The 19,916-nt window shown below is 41.1% G+C and overlaps 1 long non-coding RNA gene across 1 annotated transcript in view; it reads right to left on the bottom strand.

Annotated features, from left to right (window-relative positions):
* LOC132331467 (uncharacterized) overlaps positions 1-19,916 on the bottom strand; it is a 111,088-nt gene that overhangs the window by 78,633 nt on the left and 12,539 nt on the right. The window contains exon 3 of the long non-coding RNA XR_009487594.1: positions 8,287-8,357. This is a non-coding gene — a long non-coding RNA (uncharacterized LOC132331467). The remainder of the gene's footprint in view (positions 1-8,286; positions 8,358-19,916) is intronic.

The raw sequence follows: 19,916 nt of genomic DNA on the forward strand, positions 1-19,916 counted from the left end.
GAAAAGATAATGTAATTTTTTCTTTTTCTGCATTTCTGAATTTTGTGAGCACGTCTTTCCACTGTTCCTGATGGAGCATGGGCTGGAAGTCCTTTCATCTGTTAATTCATCCGAGCAGAAGCAGCTTTCATTCTTGGAGCATGAACCCAGCCTCCTGCACTAAAGCAATACAATTGCTTTTCTCTGCATCACAAAGAGATTAATATTTATTCAAATTCTTTTTTTTTTTTTTTTGGCTAATGGAATTAAACTGAGAGAATAAAATACAACTACAAATCTAGAGCCTGCAAAGCACTTCTTAACTGAGGAGAACCTCCATCTGCATTTACACAGCATTTTTAAAATTATTTGTTATTGGTTTTAAAAAGTGCTATTGATAAAAATTGCAAACTAAAAAATTAGACCTGAGCACATTTGTGATTTTAGGGAAGCTCTGCCTGACAATGCAAGATGTTGTAGCCTGTCAGACCCTGTTTCCTTGAAACATTCTGAAGTATAGAAGCACTGAAGATAGAGAAGACTGAAGTATAAAAGCACTTTCAAGTTTGGAGTCTTACGTATTAAATTCTGAGCTGAATTTTCTTGTGTGGATTTATCACTAATTACTATCCTGGTGGGAGGTTTTGGGGAAAAAAAGGGGAAAATCCCCATACATATTCTGAAAAACCAAATGCTTTTGAGCTGCAGGTTTTTTGCAACTCCTGCTCTTACAGAAGTAAGGGCTAATAGTGGAAATAATGTCTACACTGTGGTTACAAAACCAAGCTATTTTAATTGTTGCTATTGAGAGACAAGTATCAGCATACTGCATCTTAAATCATCTGGAAAAATGTATTCTTTGGCTATTTTTACATTGAATGAAATGTTGTTTAAAACAGAGAAAACAGTTCTACTTCCTGATATGTTTTTAGTGAGTCTTCAGGGCATTGCTATTTATTTTGCAAGGTCAGAGTAACTGAATGCTATTCATTTCCCTGAATTTTTGAAATAGGGCCTAGCATCTATCAATTAAAGTGACAGATGGACTTCTGTCTATTGTAAGCTACAATCACTGATATTTCAGAACTATTTGCTTCTACATCAGTTGTCTACTTGGCTATTTTTCTTAATTGGGGCTTCAGAGATAGAAACTTGTTTAACAAATTTTAAAATTCAAAAAAGAAGAAAAGGTCCAGATTAAAAAGTAACAGTTGAGTAAGAATAATTGTAAAAAAATAAATAACAAAAACAGGTAAAAGCTAAGAAGCAACATTCTGGTTCACTCTAACAGCCAAATAGCACTAAAAACAGTGGATTTCTCAGTTAAAACATCTCCAGGCTTTTGATACCTGAGCAAAGTCTTGATGGCTGCACATTGAAAAATGTATTTAGTTCATTTTTTGGCCAGGTTGTGTATACTGGAGAATTTCTGAGCAAATGTTTAATGGACAAAGACTGGGAAGGTCATGAAATCTTCATTACATATTTTTTTTAACCTTTGCTCTTGCTATGATTGCCATTACAGATATATTCAAATTGCCATCCTGATGATTTTGTTCATCCAAACCTGCATCCCAGTTCCTATATTCAGGTTCACTATCTCAGAGTTTGGACTAAGAGAGGGCATGGAGCCAGTCAGGAGACAGTGACTTGCTGGGGCATTTTTGGGAAAGCAGACTCAGCAGAATTCCACTGTGCACATTTGGAGGATGTGGTCACTGCCTACCCTGTGGCAAGTTCCCCTTTCACATCCTCTGATGTGGACAGCTTGAATCATTTTTGTCAGACCTGTTTCAATGTCTCTTCCCCATCCCCAGTGCCAACAGCCTCCCCAGTCTTTAGTGCCTGACAAGTCCATGCAATCCTGTCCTGTGTGTGTGTAAATCTGCACGGGGGCAGAGGTGTGGGGAGGAGTCTCGTGGTCAGCACTGCTGTGCTGTGCTTCCTCTGGGTAACAGCAGCCACATCTCTGCCCTAGAGCCAACAGCAGGAGATTACAGTGGCCCTGGACTGCTCTAAGGCTCACAGCCCATATCAGCACCCCAAGAGAGTCAGGGCTGCAGATTGCTGGGCCTTATGGGCCATGTGTCCCACCCATAAAATTGGATTATGTGTGACACCCTCACTGCTGCCCGAGTTAGCACTGCCCTGAACAGCAGCCCAGTTCTGCACTTCCAGCTCCTCCTCTGTACAGACACTGTGTTTTCAAGCTTAACTCTGGGAAAAGATGAAACAGAGCACATTTGAAATAATACTTCTATCATCAACTGAGATTTCTTTGTTAGCACAACAAACTCTGTCCAACATCTGGAAACTCCCTTTCCTTCAGTGTGGTGAAGGACAGCAAGGGAGTTGTGAACTGGATGAAATGGGAGGCTAGGCTCATGTAGATTAAAAGTCTCTTGAATCTTGAAGCCTTGCACAAGTCCTGCCTTCTCCTGAGAACTTTGGCCCAGTTAGCATGTTTGAAAGTTATATCTAGTGTAAAGATAATTTTAGAATGGTTTAACCACCTATGGTTTAAGCTCTGTTAACCAGTCTAATAACTAACAGTGCCATCACTGATACTGAACATTTAATTAAGAGCAATTTCCAATTACTTACTGCAGTATTTGGGGCCATGAAGGAGGAGATGTGCCTGCATTCCAACATGATACTTTTGGCTGTTTGGAAGGTGTGGGATCCATCTTCCAATTACACAAAGCATGCTGAACAGCAGGGTGTGAGAGCAAAATCCCCAAACTTGGCCTACAGAGATCATGGGTAAAAGATTGCAAAACAACCAAATAGATAAAGAGACAGAAAAGATGGCAGGAGAGCAGGAAACATCCAGGAACAGCCAAATGCTGCAAAATCTGTATTTTAGTGTGAATAATATAATAAATGGAAAAAGAAGCAGACTGTTAGCAATAGAGCAATATAAGGAAGATGGTACAAAGAAAATAAGGCAATAAAAATCCATACCAAAAACCAAACTAAGTCCTTCTAAAATATGCTCTGTATCTGACAGCTACTTAAATGCCACATGATATGGGAAGTATCTATCTGTAGCTGTTGGGATTAATCCCTGCATCTAATGTCAAAAATGATTTTTTGAGTGTGCATTGCTTTTGTACCAAGGCTGCCAGTGCATGACTAAATAAGTATTCACATGTTATTTAAAAGTAATTCTTCTCTCTTGGGTAGCTCTATCCTGTATTACCATATGAATGTAAACCAGCTGACATTGTGATGGGTTGGAAGAGGTTTCATAGACATTTATTAGGTATTTAGTTACATTTCCTCTTTGAAAATATTTTCAGTGTTGTGCTGGGTTTCTAGATAGCCAAATAAATAGGTAGCAAACTAAGTCTGAAAAACCCAGTCAACAATAACCTGCAGAATCTAAAGTACTGCAGCCTATCAAAAAACCCTACAGAATTCAGATGCAAAAGAAAGTAATTTTTTTGATGTTCAGGATTTCACAAAACCAGCCACTTTAAGCCTGCCTGGGGAGGGAATGATGCCCTTAATGACGTTAACATTTCATAAATGGTATCAGTGGACCCTGCAAGGCAGGCAGGACGTTTGTAACACTTTCCTTAGTGCAATATGGAAATTGAGAATTACTACAAAAAAAACACTGCTGGACTGGTGACTGTGCGATGTTTTGATGGATTTAGATGAGATTTAGATTTAGAGAGAGCAAGATGCCTGTGTAATTTAAACTGTGTTTGCTAAGCAGAACAACATCCCAGCTATAAAGCTGTAAAAGGAAAAACAAAGATTTGGGGTTTTGCCTCACTAGAAATATGAGTAGCGTGGGACTGAGGCAAGGAAAGAAACTAAACAAGCAATTCAATATTCACACAAAGAACAAACAAAAAATACTCTTTTTATGACACTGAGCAAAATTTCATGGCAAACATGCTTTTAGCATCTTGAAGTGATTTGAAGTCATAAGATTGATGTAGATGAAGATGAAAGACAGCAATAAAATCAGTTATCACTAAGACTCTCTGCCCAGAGCAGGGAATGCCTTCTGCTGTCCTCCCTCCCAGCTCCAGTCAAGCATGGCCAGCCTGGCCAGAGTACCTGCATGGAAAGGTAGGAAGAACCAAAGCCAGCTCAGAATGAGGAATTTTGCAGGTTACAGGGATGAGCCAGCAGCCTAAGCACACAACAACTGTTGTTGCTTGCTGGCCTGAGAACAATAAATCACTGTCTAGCTCCACACTTCTTCCTCAACACTATACAAGGCCATTGCTAGCCTGGATTATCAGATCCACCAGCAGCTCCCATGAGGCACATCCTCTGTTCCAGCAAAGGTGAACACATATGCCTGAGCTGGAATTCTAGCAACAGTGGAGGTGGTGGCACAGCAATACAGAGCAGGCTGAAGAACAATAAAATGCTCTTTATTTCAGCCCCACAGCAGTCACCCTTTGCAGCAGGGCTCACAAAAGAGCACACATTTTTGGCCTGTGTACTGTACACTTGCAGTACCAATTAGATATTTTTTCTGTGATTGCACCCAGATAAAACATCCAAGTTGCAAACAACAGCAAAATCTCCCTAACTCAGCAAATGGTATCATAGCAATGGCCAGAAAAAAAAAAGGAATAAAGTGAATTACTGCATAGCTTCCTTGCCCAAAGACTGGGGTAAAACTGCAGCTTACCAGTCTGCCATGGATCCCAGGTTTCCCTTGGCAAATTGGAAAGAGGCTTGCTGGCACACATGCCATGCCAGGGACTGGCTATATGCAGGCACCCAAGCTATTACAGGAGACTCTCATACACAAAAGTCAACAGCTTCAGGCAGTTGGGACTAGTGACAGTGTGAGTACGTGCTGCTGGACAATGAGAGCTATGCAACAGCCATTCACTGGCACAGGAAATTCTGCCTCCGTGTCTCTTTCATTAAATAACTTATTTTGTCATTATTTCTAGGAAGCAAAATAAGGCAAGATCAAGTTAAATGACTTGTGAGGCAAAAATTTGAATAAAAGTGGATTTTTTTTTTTGTTTAGTGTGGAAATGTCCACTGAAAAATAACTGTTTGTCTGTCCAGCACCTTCTGAAGAAGACCTGCTTCCCTGCACATGCCAAACCAGCTAAGACAGTGAGGATCTGATGAAGCCTAAAAGAACAGAATGTCTTGTTCATTTACATACAGTAAACACATGTTTCATCCAAACACAATTGTGAAATAGTTTTGAAATCCTTCTTTCATTGCAGTTTGGAGACTGTTGGCTAACAAGACTCCCAGAAGGTTTTATTGTCTCTTGTTTACATGGGAGGATCAAATTACAAAAAAAAATGTTTTGGAAATATAATTTGTGTTTTGTTTCCTGAGTGCTTTATTTCTGTTGAGCTAGTATTTCTAAGATTAAGCATCAGGCACCTCCAGGATCCTTCCAGCATAAACTTATGCTTTAAAGAAAGACATGCATAAAATCTGGCACACATAATGATAGTCTGTCTTTATCACCACAGTCGAGATAAAATTTAGAAGCTGGAAACACGACTGTCTAGCAGTCATAATTCTGTCTGCATTTATCTGGCACCAGCTTCCCTTACTCTTTATTATGATTCATTCTGTATTTTATTCTCCAAATATTTTCTTAGATTGAGTACCTGTAGTACTAATGCCTGACATGCTGAGTAATTCTAATTCTGGCCACTTATCAGAGTAGGTGTGGAGGCGGTGCAAGACTTCACAGAAACAAATCCAAAAGACAAAACTGGCACGGACTGTAAATTCATCATGGCAGCAACAAAATGAATTTCCATGAAAAGATGTCTTGGAGGAAAGTCTGTGTACGTCAGGAAACAAAATCTCAAAGTTTTCCAGCAATGAATGCTGCAGAGCATTTAAGGAATCAAGGCATGCCCAAAGGAAAACCAAAACAAACCAAAAGTAATCAGGCTAGATAGTATGATTTTACTTAAAATACAGAGTTTAGTTTTGAGATAGATTTAAGTGTAACAAGCTTGGTGGTCTCTCCTGGATGCCTGTAAACCCACATCATCAGGACCTGGTATGACAGAGGCCAAACCTTGTATACTCTGCCAAGAGTATTTCAGCACAAAGAGAGTAAAACTGGGAAGGAGGCAGGAGAGGAAAACAGCAGGAGATGCAGCAAGGCACAACATTTTTCATCTTCAGAAGTAATGCTTTATAATTCCTGTAATGAGTTTCACTGATGAGCTTGAAGAGATCTGTTAATGAATTCCTTAACTCACATAATGTCCTTCTGTCATAGCAGCATTAAATTGATGCACAAACAAGTAAACTGAAAAGCTGAGGAAACCCATTCCTGGCCAAACATCAACAGCCCAACAGGATGAGGGAAGAAGCAGCACTTCCCATCCCACAGCACAACCTCAGGAATGTGCACACCCGTGCCACCAGGAGAAAGACAACGGGGCCAGTGCTTCCCTCTCCCCTTCCATACCTCCCCTGCTCATCGGCTCCCTTCAGGTCCTGCAAATTCCAGCTTTTGCTTTTGCTTGGCTGTAAACCAGAGTAGGTCAGAGCACCCACAATACAGTTTAGTGAGCATGGCACCAAACCTTTGAGCATCAATGGCCCCTGAAGTATGTGTGTGATTGGGAGAAAATCTACCCCAGTCTAACTCATGGCCACAGCAGCCAGTTATCATAATCAGCAATCATCCAAAAATCCAAAACTAGAACAATATCAATGTGGTAAAAAAAATAATTTTATTATTTGTCTTCACCCAGAGAATATGTCATAAAATCTGCACCAAATATCATTTGTTTCTACTCCTGTGCTTCCTTTTTTTGTGAATAAAACATTCATTGAGTATTTAGGGAACATCATGAGTCAGAGGAAGCTTGTGTGGGACTCCCAGTGTGCAGTACAGTGCTATTGTTTTAAAGTCATCGGCTTGGGAAGGCTATCCCACATTAGGAATGACTTCCAAAGCCACAAAAAGTAGAATTTAGCCATGACTAGCCCTTTCTATCTACTAAAAAGAATTGCAAGACTGAATTTCTTAATTCTAATAGTATTCAGGAACAAAGAAACGAAGGAAGCGATTGCACAGTTATGGTGAATGCAGAGCCCTTGATGGATCAGATACAAAAATCATTCTGATCATTCAAGACAAGTGGGAGCCAAGCAAATCAAAAAGAAATAGGATTTTTCAACACTTGCTCTGTCTGTGCTGGTCCTTACAGAAGAATAGCAATTTAAAAATCTGTTACTGTCTGCTACAATTTCAATCTTGAGAAATTGGTGTATTTTTTTTTTTTTCTGGAAAGAACCCTGTGTTGTGAGTCAGTATTTGATTCAAACTGTACTTAATTAGAGTAAATCATTGCTGCAAATTTCAATTCAGACAGAGTTAATGGAACTAAAAAGTATTTTGATTTACAGCTCACGATCACCTTCAGAGGTGCTTTCTAGAAGAGGTCATTCCAGGAAGTCCTTAAGGGAGTACTGGGGTTAAAGACAGTCTGAGAATTTCCAAAGGGTTTTTTTATTGGCAAGAGGTAGAAAGGTCAAATCAAAGAAGCTCTTTTTGTCAAAGAAATATTCTCAGTACAAAAGGTTCACTCAGAGAAAATAGTGTGGACATGTACTCATTCCCCAGCAGATCAGATGTGTGGAACTGGCCCTGTGGTTAATAAAAGTCCAGTTTCATGGCAATGTCTGCAATTTACTACTTCTCACAGCCAAGAAGCCAGAGGGACCATTATGGGCAGATGGAGCTCCTGTCTACACACTTTCAAATTATTATTTTACTGCACCTCTATTAAACAAACCCAAAATTTCAACCCTGGTTGTAGTCATATTCAACAGAAAGTTTAGGCTGTAAATTCAAAATTCTTTTCAAAGAAAATAAAAGCTTTTCTTTATACCTCTCTTGCTTTACTTTTTAGACAGTGTTAACACTGTGCAGCCACTTCACCATGGACTTACTGAACCATGGACTCATCTGCAATGCAGCAGCTCAGCAGCAATTAATTTCTGCTTTACTTAAAGTCTAATTTTTTTTATGGGTTTTTTTTTTGAGCCTGGCAGGACAGAAATAGAGCCCCATTCTATTTTAGAGACATAACAGAAAAGGCCACTTATTGCACATGCCTCAAAAACTGGCCAGTTTTGACTGACACGATAATATTGTGTAGATCAGGCATTTTATCTCCCCTACTGGAATCATTTCAGATTTACCTTTAGTTGCTCTACCACTCTTGGAGCCTTAGCTGTGCAGATAATTGTAGCATGTGAACAAAAATATAAAACAAGGTAAATCTACATAGAATACCATAATATGAAAAGAAGCCTTCAACTTACCTCTGTGTCCCTGAAGGGGGTGTGACACACACCATGTACATCAAAGCCAAAGATGGATCAACCAGTAGGTTCTGCAATGAAAGAGGTACCATGTCACTGCTGATTGCTCATGGTCACTCCACAAAAATCTCTGCTCAATATTATCACTTTTATTGGTTTTATCGTAAGAAAAAGAGAACACTGAAGAGGGAGCACTTGCAAAATCCTATTTGGGAAACAGCAGCCCTGTGAGTGCTGGGTGCTCAAGCTCACCCAAGTCTGAACCTTTCCAAGTAACCCTGCCACAAGCTTTCCCAACCCTGTTTTATATAGAAATGTTCAGTTCTTTCCCTTCTTTTTAAGCTTCTGTGTTTTTTGGTTTGTTTGGTTTAACAGCCAAGCACCCTAACCTCACCCAGGGACATTGTGTTTCACAGCACAGAGAGGGCACAGGACAGCTGGGTGACAACACCAGGCAGAGACAGGCCAGAGCAGACATGCAGGATTGCTCTGTGCCTGTGCCCTGTGCCAGGCAGGCAGGGCACAGGGGCAGGCTCTGCTCTGGCCCAACAGCTGGCCCGTGCCTAACAGTGGACCAAAGCTCTCACACTGAAGAATTCATATCAAGGAGCATGGGAAATTGTTTTTCCTGGTACATGATGCTTGGTTCTTGTGTTTTTTGGGTTCAATACTTACTAATAATCTCTTCAGTAATTTTTAGAGTAGCCTCTGAATTCTCTAGTTTTTTTAGTTTTTACTTGTTTTTCCTCTTACTCCCACTGCCTTTTCTCTTTGCCTTTCTGTTTTTCAGTGTTTGTTATGGTATCGCAGGCGTCACCCAGAAATCAGTGTCTCACTCAGGCGTTACATAACACTTACACCAGATATTGCTGAGGTTTCCCACTGTTTACAAAGCAAACTCGGTTTGCTCTTCATGTTTTCCAGTACACAATTGTCAGTTTACAAATGAGAACTGAGTCATTTTTGCCGAGCCATCGTCTTTCCACTCGCTGTATCCCAGTCCCAAGTGACAGGGAGCACACAGCAAGAACAGCCTTACCAGAAAGGGCAGAAATCTGCTGCTGTTAAAGAGGGAAGTTGTTTTAACTTGATGTAAGTGGTTATGAGGTTATTTCAATGCTACTAATAAGCCTTTTAATTTGGCAGTGTTGATGCAGGTTTTTTTTTTTAACTGGTTGTTTTCCTTTCAATTTCCAACATTCATTACTAAGACCTAAATCCTTGGCCACAGTAAACTCTCTCTTCTCTGACTTCCCTAAAATTACACTGAATTACACATCCTGTGGCCTCCACCCCAAATCTACAGCCATGCATTTATAAATGGTGCTTGCAATTAAAGTTTAAAAATGAAAAAAAAGTTGGTTTGCTTTTGCCTCCTGTATCCTAACCTCAAGGTGTCACAGAGCAGTCAGGCAGTGATCCTGAGTGAGACAGAGCTAACTTCTGGGCTAAATCCCATCTCTTTCCTGAAGATTTACCTCTCTTGCTCTGTCCTTGCCAGCCCTGGCATGGTCCTTCTATGTGCATGTGCTTTGGAAAGGGGGCCAGGTGACATACAGGGGAAGAAATGTGGGCTATGCAGAGCATTATTCCCTTGATGTCAGCATTTCCCAGTGTATGCTGTAGACCTGTTTCTCACATATCTCAGCTCTCCCTCTAAAAATTTAAGGCCATGAGCAGTAATTTTCTTACTCAATACTTTTCTAGGCCACAGTAGAAGAGCCAGCCCAAAGAACCAGTGTGTGAATCTGCCCTCAGACACCTCTTCACTCCACTCCTGTGTATTTCCAATGGGGACAGAAATGATGCAGCACCAGCACCACTACCCTGCCCTTTGGGTGATGGATGTTAGCAGTCATAAATAATCACTGAATCCATGAGCACTAAGAGGAGCTCATTCCTTTGCAGTCCCAGTGGTGTGTCACACCATGATCCATTGCTGTGTCTCATAGAAATGAATTGGCCTTTTCTCTTTTTGTTCCTCCACATTACCAGCCATTAGCATTTCTCTGCAATCGATTTTATAACCATGTTAGGTGACTATTCTTCACAGAACAGGTTTCAGATTTTCCAAGGCACAGTGGAGGAGGAAGTCACACAGAGAGCTTCCCTATTGCTGTAATGCCTTCTGAGCTGCAGTGAACTGAAATGTTTGCATTCTAAAGGCTTTGCTTTGAAAAAGCAATTTCACTTTCTGAGTTGCTAATGAAATAACTACAATCATGCCAAACTGAGGTTGGTACTGCACTCTAAAAAGAGATAAGGACCAGCTGTGTTTGACATTTTGGCTTCCACTTACAAAAGGGTTTCCTTCTCTGCTCCCAGATCTTTGCACAAATAAGCAAAGCTGCAATTGCACAGCTTTGAGACCCCCAGCATCCTTGTGTGTTGTGCATTTTACTCAGGGTTTGCCCTGAGGCTGCAATGGAGTAAAGGTAAAGTGACAGATTAAAATAGATGCCTTGATACTGTTCTTTAAGCTGATGACCAGATGTTTGAAGTAAAATGTGACCAGCTCAGGCACCCTGAACATTCACTCCACCTGAGTGCTTTGTTTGGTTAAGGGTTTGCTTTGTTTTCTTTACTTTCCAAGAAGCCTTGGATGACTTCATAGGATCTTACAAAAAAAAGTAAATAAACATTTCCAGTTTACACCCACACAATGATAACTGTATTAATGAAATTGTTCCTTTTTATACTGTGGTAAAACCATTCAGCATCATCCTTATCAATTTCCATGTCGTACAAAACTGCCACAGAGAGGAAGAACTAATTGCTCCAAGTACTTTGCCATTAAAAGTAACTGAATGGGGCTTTAGGTCACAGCAGTGTTTTATCTGATTGACTCATTTCAGTCTTCCTGACACACACTTCACTCTCTCCTCTGTTGTGCCTGAGCAAAACTGTTCACGGGCCTTTGCAAAAGGTCTTTAACATTTCCTAATGTATTTTCTCTGCTCCTCACTTAATTACTGTCCATTTTATTCCACTTCAAATTATTTCTTCTCATGCATACTCAGAACATCCTGTGAACTTTTGGTTTCTGGGTTCATCAGTGACACACATGGCTGAAACACACTCATTTGACACTCTGCCCTGGACACTAACATCCAATAGGCAGCCATACCCAGCTGCACACAACTGTTGGAAGATGATTAAATTGAACTGCCTAATCTTTTCTCATGGTCCATGTTGCAATTTTCTTGGTGGCACAGCCTCCCCTCCAGCAGCACCAGCTCTGTAGCAATGCACTTTGCACTGCCCCCAAACTGCAGCCACAGAAAAGTTTGGTTGTTGCCTGAGGTAATACATTGGACAACAAAAATCGTGCCTGTCCTGAGCACTTTGTCCTCAGTGTCAGCAGCGTGTCAAAAATATTCACCTTTATGGCTTCATCTAGCAGCAGATGTCTTGTACTGAGAAATGGTCCGAGTGTTCTCACATGGTCCTCAGGATTTCAGCTGACATGATGCCAGCCCTTCCCTGCTCTCAGGTAGTGCCACCCCCACTGGCAGAAGAAAGGCCCAGCTCTGGTACCCAGCTGTGTCACAAACAGCTGCTATGCAGCGTTGGAGGAGGCAACAGAAATTGTTTCCATGTTCCACAAACTGTGTTCAAGCTGTTTGCTAGATGGAAATGGAGAGCCAGCACTGGGCAGTCTCTTTAGGAATATTCAGGAACCTGAATACACTTGGGTTAGAAGGTGGCTTGAGTTATGTGACAGTCATGTGGGCACTCACTGCAGTCTACACCCATAAATGAGTCTGTAATCTCATAGCAAATGATTTTCAACTTATTCTTAATACTCACTAAATCATCCACTGGTTGTTTCCAGAGTCTCCTGAGAATGAAGTAGCTCAGTCTAACAGAGCGTACACTTTAGGGAGCAAAAAATACACTACTTTTTTCAATGGGTTATTCATCCCTTTACCTGCTTTCTTTAGGTACAATGGTGGTCTGCAGAGCAGGGAGTGACAACCCCAGGTTTGGCAGAGAAGGCAGGAAATATAACCCATGGTTTCCTTAGAAAAACCCCATTGGGAGTTGGGCATCAAAGCTGGCTGTCTATTCAGGCCAGACTGTTCACTGTGTTGAGCCCACGTGGAGCAGCTATTTGATGTACACAAAATGGAAGCCCTTTTCTGAGTTCTGAACTTCATCTGTGAATCTCCAGTTAAGTATCTTTCTTCTACAAACAAAGGAAATTTTTCCTGAAGTTTGCTGGATTTGCTTCACAGTAAAGTGCTTTTCATTTAAGATGTCTTTGTGTGTTGACAACCTTGTCTGAAGGTTATTTCATTGTACTCTCCTTGATCAAGTGCTATTCACAATACAGTGAATGTCATGACCCAGTAATCCCATTTAATAAAATTCAATGTCTCCTGACTAGCTAGCAAAAGGAGGTCCTACTCAAATAATTACCAGACCTTAGCATTGAACTTGTGACTAATATCAAATTAGAAATGGCTTTTATTTTTCCCTTTCTTCTCACCTTCAGTGAATTTGGGTTTGATTAATAGATCTAGATATCATCAACGTCCTGAAAATCTGCACACATACTATAATAAAGGCAAAAAATGATTTCTGATGGGTACATTAATCCACCTCAAGGCATCCTGTTAATTCTCTTGTCTCTTGAACTATCTAAAGCTGATGATGTTGCACATTTGTCTCCCTAAAATAACTAACTCTTATCCAAATCCTCCATGCTTCATTTACTCCAGCAAAACAAGCTTGTTGCTCACAGCACACAGTTTGTCTTTGATACCAGAAACATGAAAATAATATGAAAGAAAGAGGCTCTAGATCCATTTAGGGCATGGGTGTTTGGACTGTTACCTCCTATTTCTCAAGGGAATTGCTTCAGCTTGTCAACTTCTCCAAGAGCTTGGGTACTGAAACTCCTTACTATGGCTTGATCAGGCTTAATCTGACTATAGTGGGAAAAGTGGAGCAGCTCCTGTGGAAGAATGAGTACCACAAGATTACCTGTAAGAATATTACTTGATATCAGCACATGCCAAGGGGGTCTTTTTTTTTTTTTTTTTTTCCCAGCCAAACCCTGGGAAAAAAATTATATTATATCCTCTGATCTAGCACAGAAATATTGCAGCTAATATACAGGTTTTATCTTGGCTGAAGGCCTCTTAAAAATGACACTCTTATCTGTTATCCATCAAAGTGTCAAAGGCCAAATCCAAAGTAAGCAGATTTTTAGGGTTTGCTTTCTTTCTGTCCAGAAGTGATCCAGGGCTTGCAGACATGCCAGGAAATACATAAGTTTTCAAAATTGTACTGTTTTTATATATGCATACAGACAAATAAAATGCAAACATAATGTGTATATGTTATGTAGCTGCTACAGAAACAATTATGAAAAATCCAGATATGAAAGCATTTTCTTTTTTTACTTTTTCTGCTATAAATAAATGCAGTCCTACAATTCTTTTGAATGTGTATTTATTTTTATTGTGCTGGAGAACACTTTTTTCCCCATTTTATAGTTCTTCCTCCCAATAGAAGAAGAATTTTTTTTTTTTTTTAATTTGTCCAGCCATTGTCTGGTACAGTAATATGACTCATCCCCCCAAATCCTAGGATATAGAATAAATCATATGGAATCAATAAATCATCTGCAATCCATGTTTACAGCCATTCATTCTCAATAACACAATTCCAAGGAGAGCTAATCCTTTGTATTTTTTTCAGGAGAAAGTGAGTGTTTTCCTCTGGAAATGTCTTCACTGGTCATTGAATGCCTTTCCTGTTCACTTTAGAAAGAACACAATTAAATATCTGATTAGATCTGTCAGCACAGTCAGGAGAGTAGGAAGTCATGGCTGGGCAGAAATACCTTTCTACAGCAGCAAGGACTCATTTACTCCAGGGATCCATCAGCCACACACTGCTGCTATAACAATGAACCCAAACAAATGCTGAATGATATTTTAAATATGCAGTCTGAGTTGTAGGAAGGCCAGTTCAGGCAGCCACTAAAAGCAAAACCTGGAACCTGTGCTTCAAAATGTGAAATTTGGCATAAAAAAAAGAGATTATGATGCTTATAAAAGTGCAGTCTTTAGTATGCAACTGCTTGAATTATTCTTCCCCAGTGTGAAAATTGACATTTCATTAGAAGTAACATAGGGTTGTCAACAACTGCTAGCCATGCATGCTTTGCTCAGGGTAAAGAAAAGCAATGCAGAATCCTACTCTATCTTTCACCAGACTGCTTCAGTTTTTTACTTAACTAGAAGCCCATCATAATATTACAAAATACTTTTAAAATGTTCTGTAATTAGTTTCCAGGAATAAATTAGCTAACAGTGAATGAATGATACTTTTTTTCCCTGCACACACCAGGCTGATCAATCCTCAGAGATATCTGAACCTAAAAGTCACAGCTGAAGGCAGTGTTATAGCCTTCAGCCCTGTACAACTGTCAGGTCCTGGCTTTCATCCCTTTTCTAGCTGTCTCCAAAGAGATACACTCCCACTGGTATGATACTTGTCTTGCTTTTTCAGGAGTGATGTGGAAGTAGAGCAGAGTTGTGCATGGCTGAACTGAGCTTCCAACTTCTTTGAAGTCAAGGAATGACAGACTGTGTATGTTAGAGTATTTCTTTTATTGCATTTCCCAAACCAGTGCTGCTCATGAGCTTGCCAACACTAAGCAGTTGTCAGCTTGCCATACAGGAGAGCAGCAGCTGCTGGGCACATGCCAATTCTTTTTAATACCCACAGCCCTGCCACCAGAAACCACCAAAAACACCACAGAGCTAAGGAGGAAAATGCCTGCTGTAGGCAGGCTGCAATAATCACATACTCAGCTCTTCCACACAGGGCTGACAAGAAAGTGACTCCAAACATAGCCAGGAGCAGGGCAAAGATAAAATTCCAAGTGATTGTCCACCTTTGGGGTTTGCTGCTGGTTTCCTGCTTTACTTCTCAAATAACTTTTCTGTTGCTTTGAAATCCTCTGTGCTATTACAGCTGAAGCAGTAACCAGCAGTTCACTTGTTAATGTCACAGTTTGGGTCAGCACTGGAAGCACCAGCTGGATGGCTTCTGACAAAGGCTGTAAAGAAAGGGCTCTGGGCTGGCAGCACACAGCACTTCAGCTTTGCTTTGGAGAGCAGTGAAGATTGCCTTTTGATGTGTTACTGCTTCCATCACATGGTACACAGCCTCCAGTGTACGAAGCTGCACCCATGATTATGGAATTAAAACCACAGGATGGGCATAGGACTTTGGCAACACACCTGAAAGAGTTGGAGTCATCACCCCTCTGTAACTGGCCAGTGGTTGCAGAGTTGTGCATTTGCTGTTTACCTCGACATATATTGGGGCAATAAATACCAAGTTATCAAATAAGAGTCTGCAAGGTCTGCAAAAAGTAGTGGTATACTTTCATTGCCTTTTCTTCCTTAACTTAGAGTAATGAAGTCATGAAATGCTTACCTTAACCCCACTCCCATTCTGTCCCATCTTGCAAAACAAAGTAAAAGATGGATGGGAGATCTCATGCACACACGTTTCCTGCACCTTGTGCCACCGCTGCCAGATACTCCTCTCAACACAGAGCCCACCACCATTTTCAGAATGAAGTGCTCCAGTCCTTCTGTCTAAAGCCAATCCTTCAAACTTATAGAAATTGAAGGAATTTAGCATTGTCTTCCTGCAAGCAGGCCAGACAGAGCCAGTGCTGAGGGCAGACGGGCAGGGCCAGCCTCCAAGGCAGTGTCCTCTCCAGTTCCTAAATGTCTCCAAGACCTTTCCACCAGCAGGCATTACTGAACAGGAGCAAACACCTGTTTGCTGTACCAGGGGCTCCTTCACATTCCAAGAACTTGCCCAGGAAATCCTTGCACATGCTGACACCTGGGAACTGCCTGGGGGCCACCAGAGCCTCCACGGGCTGCTGGCATGGACAAGATGCTTCTAAGACAGGCCCATCTCTGCGGAGCAAAAGCTGCCTGCTGGAGTCAGCAGAAATCCTCCTCCTCGTGGTAGGAAACAGCCAAGATCACAGAGTCTCCATTTGAATAAACACTGGAAGGAACACATTTAAAGATAGCTCTGAAAGACCAAGCCTAAGGATTTCAGTGGCAACTTCCTTCCTGGAGTGCTGGCAGAGGCTGCTGTACCAGCACAGCTGCACTCAGAAACCAGGCATTTCAGATTTAGGTGCTAAACACAAAACTCAAAAACCTGAACATTGCTGGGGCAGGGAGAAGGGCCAAGAGAGATTTCAGAAAGCATTTATGTGCTTGAACTTAAAAATAGGAAAATGCTACTCATCTGGGACACGCAATTCTTTGGAAAATCCAGACTTAATTTTCTTCTGCTAAGTTTGAAAATGTCATTCTGACTATTTTGGGAGCTTTTTTTTTAGAAATAAGGTCACATCTTCTATAAGAATTTAAATTGTCTGTGTGCCTAATTTGTTTTGATTGTTTGTGTTATGCCATGAAAAATGGATTCCACATTGAAAACTCTCCAGAGAGGCTGCAGAGTTTTATGAAGGTACAACTGATATGATGGCTGCAAAGACCAGCTGGTTTCCGCAATAAAAGATGATCTGAGATGAAAAAAATATTTGTTTTCCTGAGCTCATACCTATTTTTAAATAATTATTAAAAGGCAGCTCCAACATCGTGTTAGAAAAGTGGATGATGGGTACCAAAGACATTTTCCTGTCTTTATGAAGGCCTGTTAATAAAAGGAAAATTTTAAAGAGTGAAATATACTACAACCTAAATAATATTCCCCCCTCTCAAAAAAAACCAAAAGTTTCAAACTTATAGACAGGCATTTACAGGTGAGGTTGGTTTTAAATGTGGATGTCATGATGGTACAAAAGCAATGCTATACAGGGTAAGTGACCCATAGGTTAAGCAGGCCATTCCTTCAGGGGGATTAAAAATTGAAATGGAATTGAAAAAGATATAGGAAATAAAAAGGGCAATAGGGGGTAGAAATGCCATAGGATAAGTGAGGGAAGAAAAGCAGTAAGAAGAGACCATTGATACCCTGTGTATTGTTGACAGCAGCAGGGACAGAGGACTGAAGTCCTTACCTGGGGCATAATGGTCCGTATCTGTCATGGAGAACTCGAGTGGTGGGAGGGAGGAGTTGTCCAATAACAATTACAAGGAATTTAAGAGAACAAAGAGCCTTTGGACAGGTGGGGTCCATCCACGGTGTGTGTCCAACCATGGCTGCAGCCCCTTCCTCCAGTCCCCATCAGGAGGGTGAGTGGGTGCTCTGTGCCCCTAGCCCCAGCTTGCACAGACACAGCTGCTCACCCAACATGCTCCTCACCTTCCCAGATGGGCAGTGAAAGCCTTCATGGAGTCACTAACCCAGGACAGAGAAGGTAAATATGTGATTGCCTCCCATCCCCCAGCATTTTTCATCCCATTCTAGGTAATTTCCAGCCATGAATGTTCAACTAATTAAGAGAAAACAAGACCTGATTTGAATTCCCAAGCTGAGACTGCAGCCTTGTCAGATTTCTTTGGCTGTCAGAAATTTTTGTTTTCTTTTGGGTTGTTTTATTCCTTTATCTGGATTGGGCTGTCTGCAGGAGGGAAAAAAGTCTACTTGGAGGCCATGTCTGAGATACTGCCTCCAAAAGTCCTGGTTCAAGCCTGTTTACACAAAAGGCACCTGATCTTGTTAAAATGGCTGACACAGTGCTGCAGGTAAAATCCTAAAGCCCTTAACTTTTTCAAAGTTTATCTACTGTGGTGTTGAATTTCCTGTGAAGTGTCTGAGGTGTGCTGCCAATGATGGATTCAGGTTGTAATCTCAGCAGGGGAGGCAGCTGAGTTCTTTCCTGTGTGCTAATTGCTGACAATGTTAATGGCCATCAGCAAGGAACAAATCATCTTACTCAGAATGCCAGTGCCAGTTTCCTGTCTTTATCACAACCCATTCTTACAGCTGTAAACTAAATAAAACAGCCTCTTCTCCCCACTTCCATTTATGTAGAAACATTCCTCTTGAAGGCTTTACTCCAATTAAAAGCTTTTTTTTCTCTTTGCAGAGAAAATATGTTCTACCTAGGGATGCATGTGTATTATCAGACTTGCATATTTGCATGTCTTTGTTCTTAACTTCTTTGTTTTAAAAAAAAAAAATGTTTACAAAGTTACTCCATTTGAATAAGAATTTTAGGCACTAGAAATACATTTTTTACATAGACTTGAGCTCCAGAAACACTGGCCATGTGGTCAGATACACAACTGGACAGATTTTTGTCTCACAGCACTCACCCTGCTCACTAGCTGGGAATGCCTAAATCCCTGCCCATCACTAACACTCCCCAGCTTGTGTCACTGATCTGTTGAAATACAAAGGTTCACTGTCTCTCTTCATGGTCCATCAAGTTTGAAGATACCACACTGATACTACAAGAAAAACCTTGCACTAACCCTGCTCACTTAGAGAAGGTCCCTCTCTGGGAGAGGGACTGTTGCCATTGGGATTGTGCAACTAAGTAAAGTTTACCATTAAGTTGGTAATATTTACAATAAATAATAGCATTTTAAAAAATTAAATGTCCAGAATTTGATACATCTTACTGTATTTTCTATGCAATGTTCACAAATGTTGCCTGTTTCAGGTAATTAGTAGTGATTTGCTGAGAAATGGATTGAAAAGGTTATGTTTTATGGCAACTAAGGCTGATTTGAGGTGATCTGATTTCTCTGTGTGCATTTCAGCACTGCAGCAGCAGCTGAAGAATAGAGGGAATTTTTAGGGGGCTGTTTTGGTACCAGCAGCAAGGCAAAATTTATTTCCTGCTGTCATCCAATAAACCATACACATTTAAATAACAGAAAGTACCCAAAGATAATTAGCAGAGTAAAGTACCTAAAGTAACACAGTTAAAATAGTTCTGCAGTAGCTCTACAGCATGTCAGTGTCACTGAGGAGGGTGTTATGAGGCCGAGTTAATGAAATGCCACTTCACTGTCAAGTGCAGAAGCACCTCGAGAGGAAGACTTGTCAGCACAACCTGTGGTGGTGGTGAATGGGGAACAGATGGAATGGCACTGGCACACAGCACCCAGCCCTGCCTGGATCTGTGCCACCAGGTAAGAGCAGATGCCACTGCAGTTCCTTCTGGTGGCCTTCCACACGTTCAGCAAAGCACCCCAGGTGACTCTCAAAGCCCTTTCTGGCACCAGTGGTGGCCAGCAAACAGGGCTAAGCATGGGAAAAGAGTCATCCATGTCTGCAGTGGGCTTCTCTCTCCCTGACAGAGTTTTTAGCCAGGATTTCTGGCCATATGGGCCCCATGGACTCCCTCAGGCTCCTGTCTGCATGTTTGGCAGTATCATTTTTTTAATACTTTTTGCTTTGGCTACTTCGTAAAATAAAGTCCATGAAATCATGTATCTGGGGTTATGTTGTCAGCAAAATACTGAATAATGACACAAACTTCTCCCTTTGTAACAATCCCAGGCTCCTCCAACCCAGTGAACAGCAACTTCTGCTCAAAGCTGACTTGTTTGTCTGGCAGGTAGCAGAAAACTCCCAGTGTGATAAAGAATGATTTCTGTGCTACCCTCAAGGGGCTCTCTGAGACTCAACCAGACCTCTGAAAGTGTTGGACCACA

This window comes from Haemorhous mexicanus, chromosome 10 (genome assembly GCF_027477595.1).
Source record: "Haemorhous mexicanus isolate bHaeMex1 chromosome 10, bHaeMex1.pri, whole genome shotgun sequence".
NCBI lineage: Eukaryota > Metazoa > Chordata > Aves > Passeriformes > Fringillidae > Haemorhous > Haemorhous mexicanus.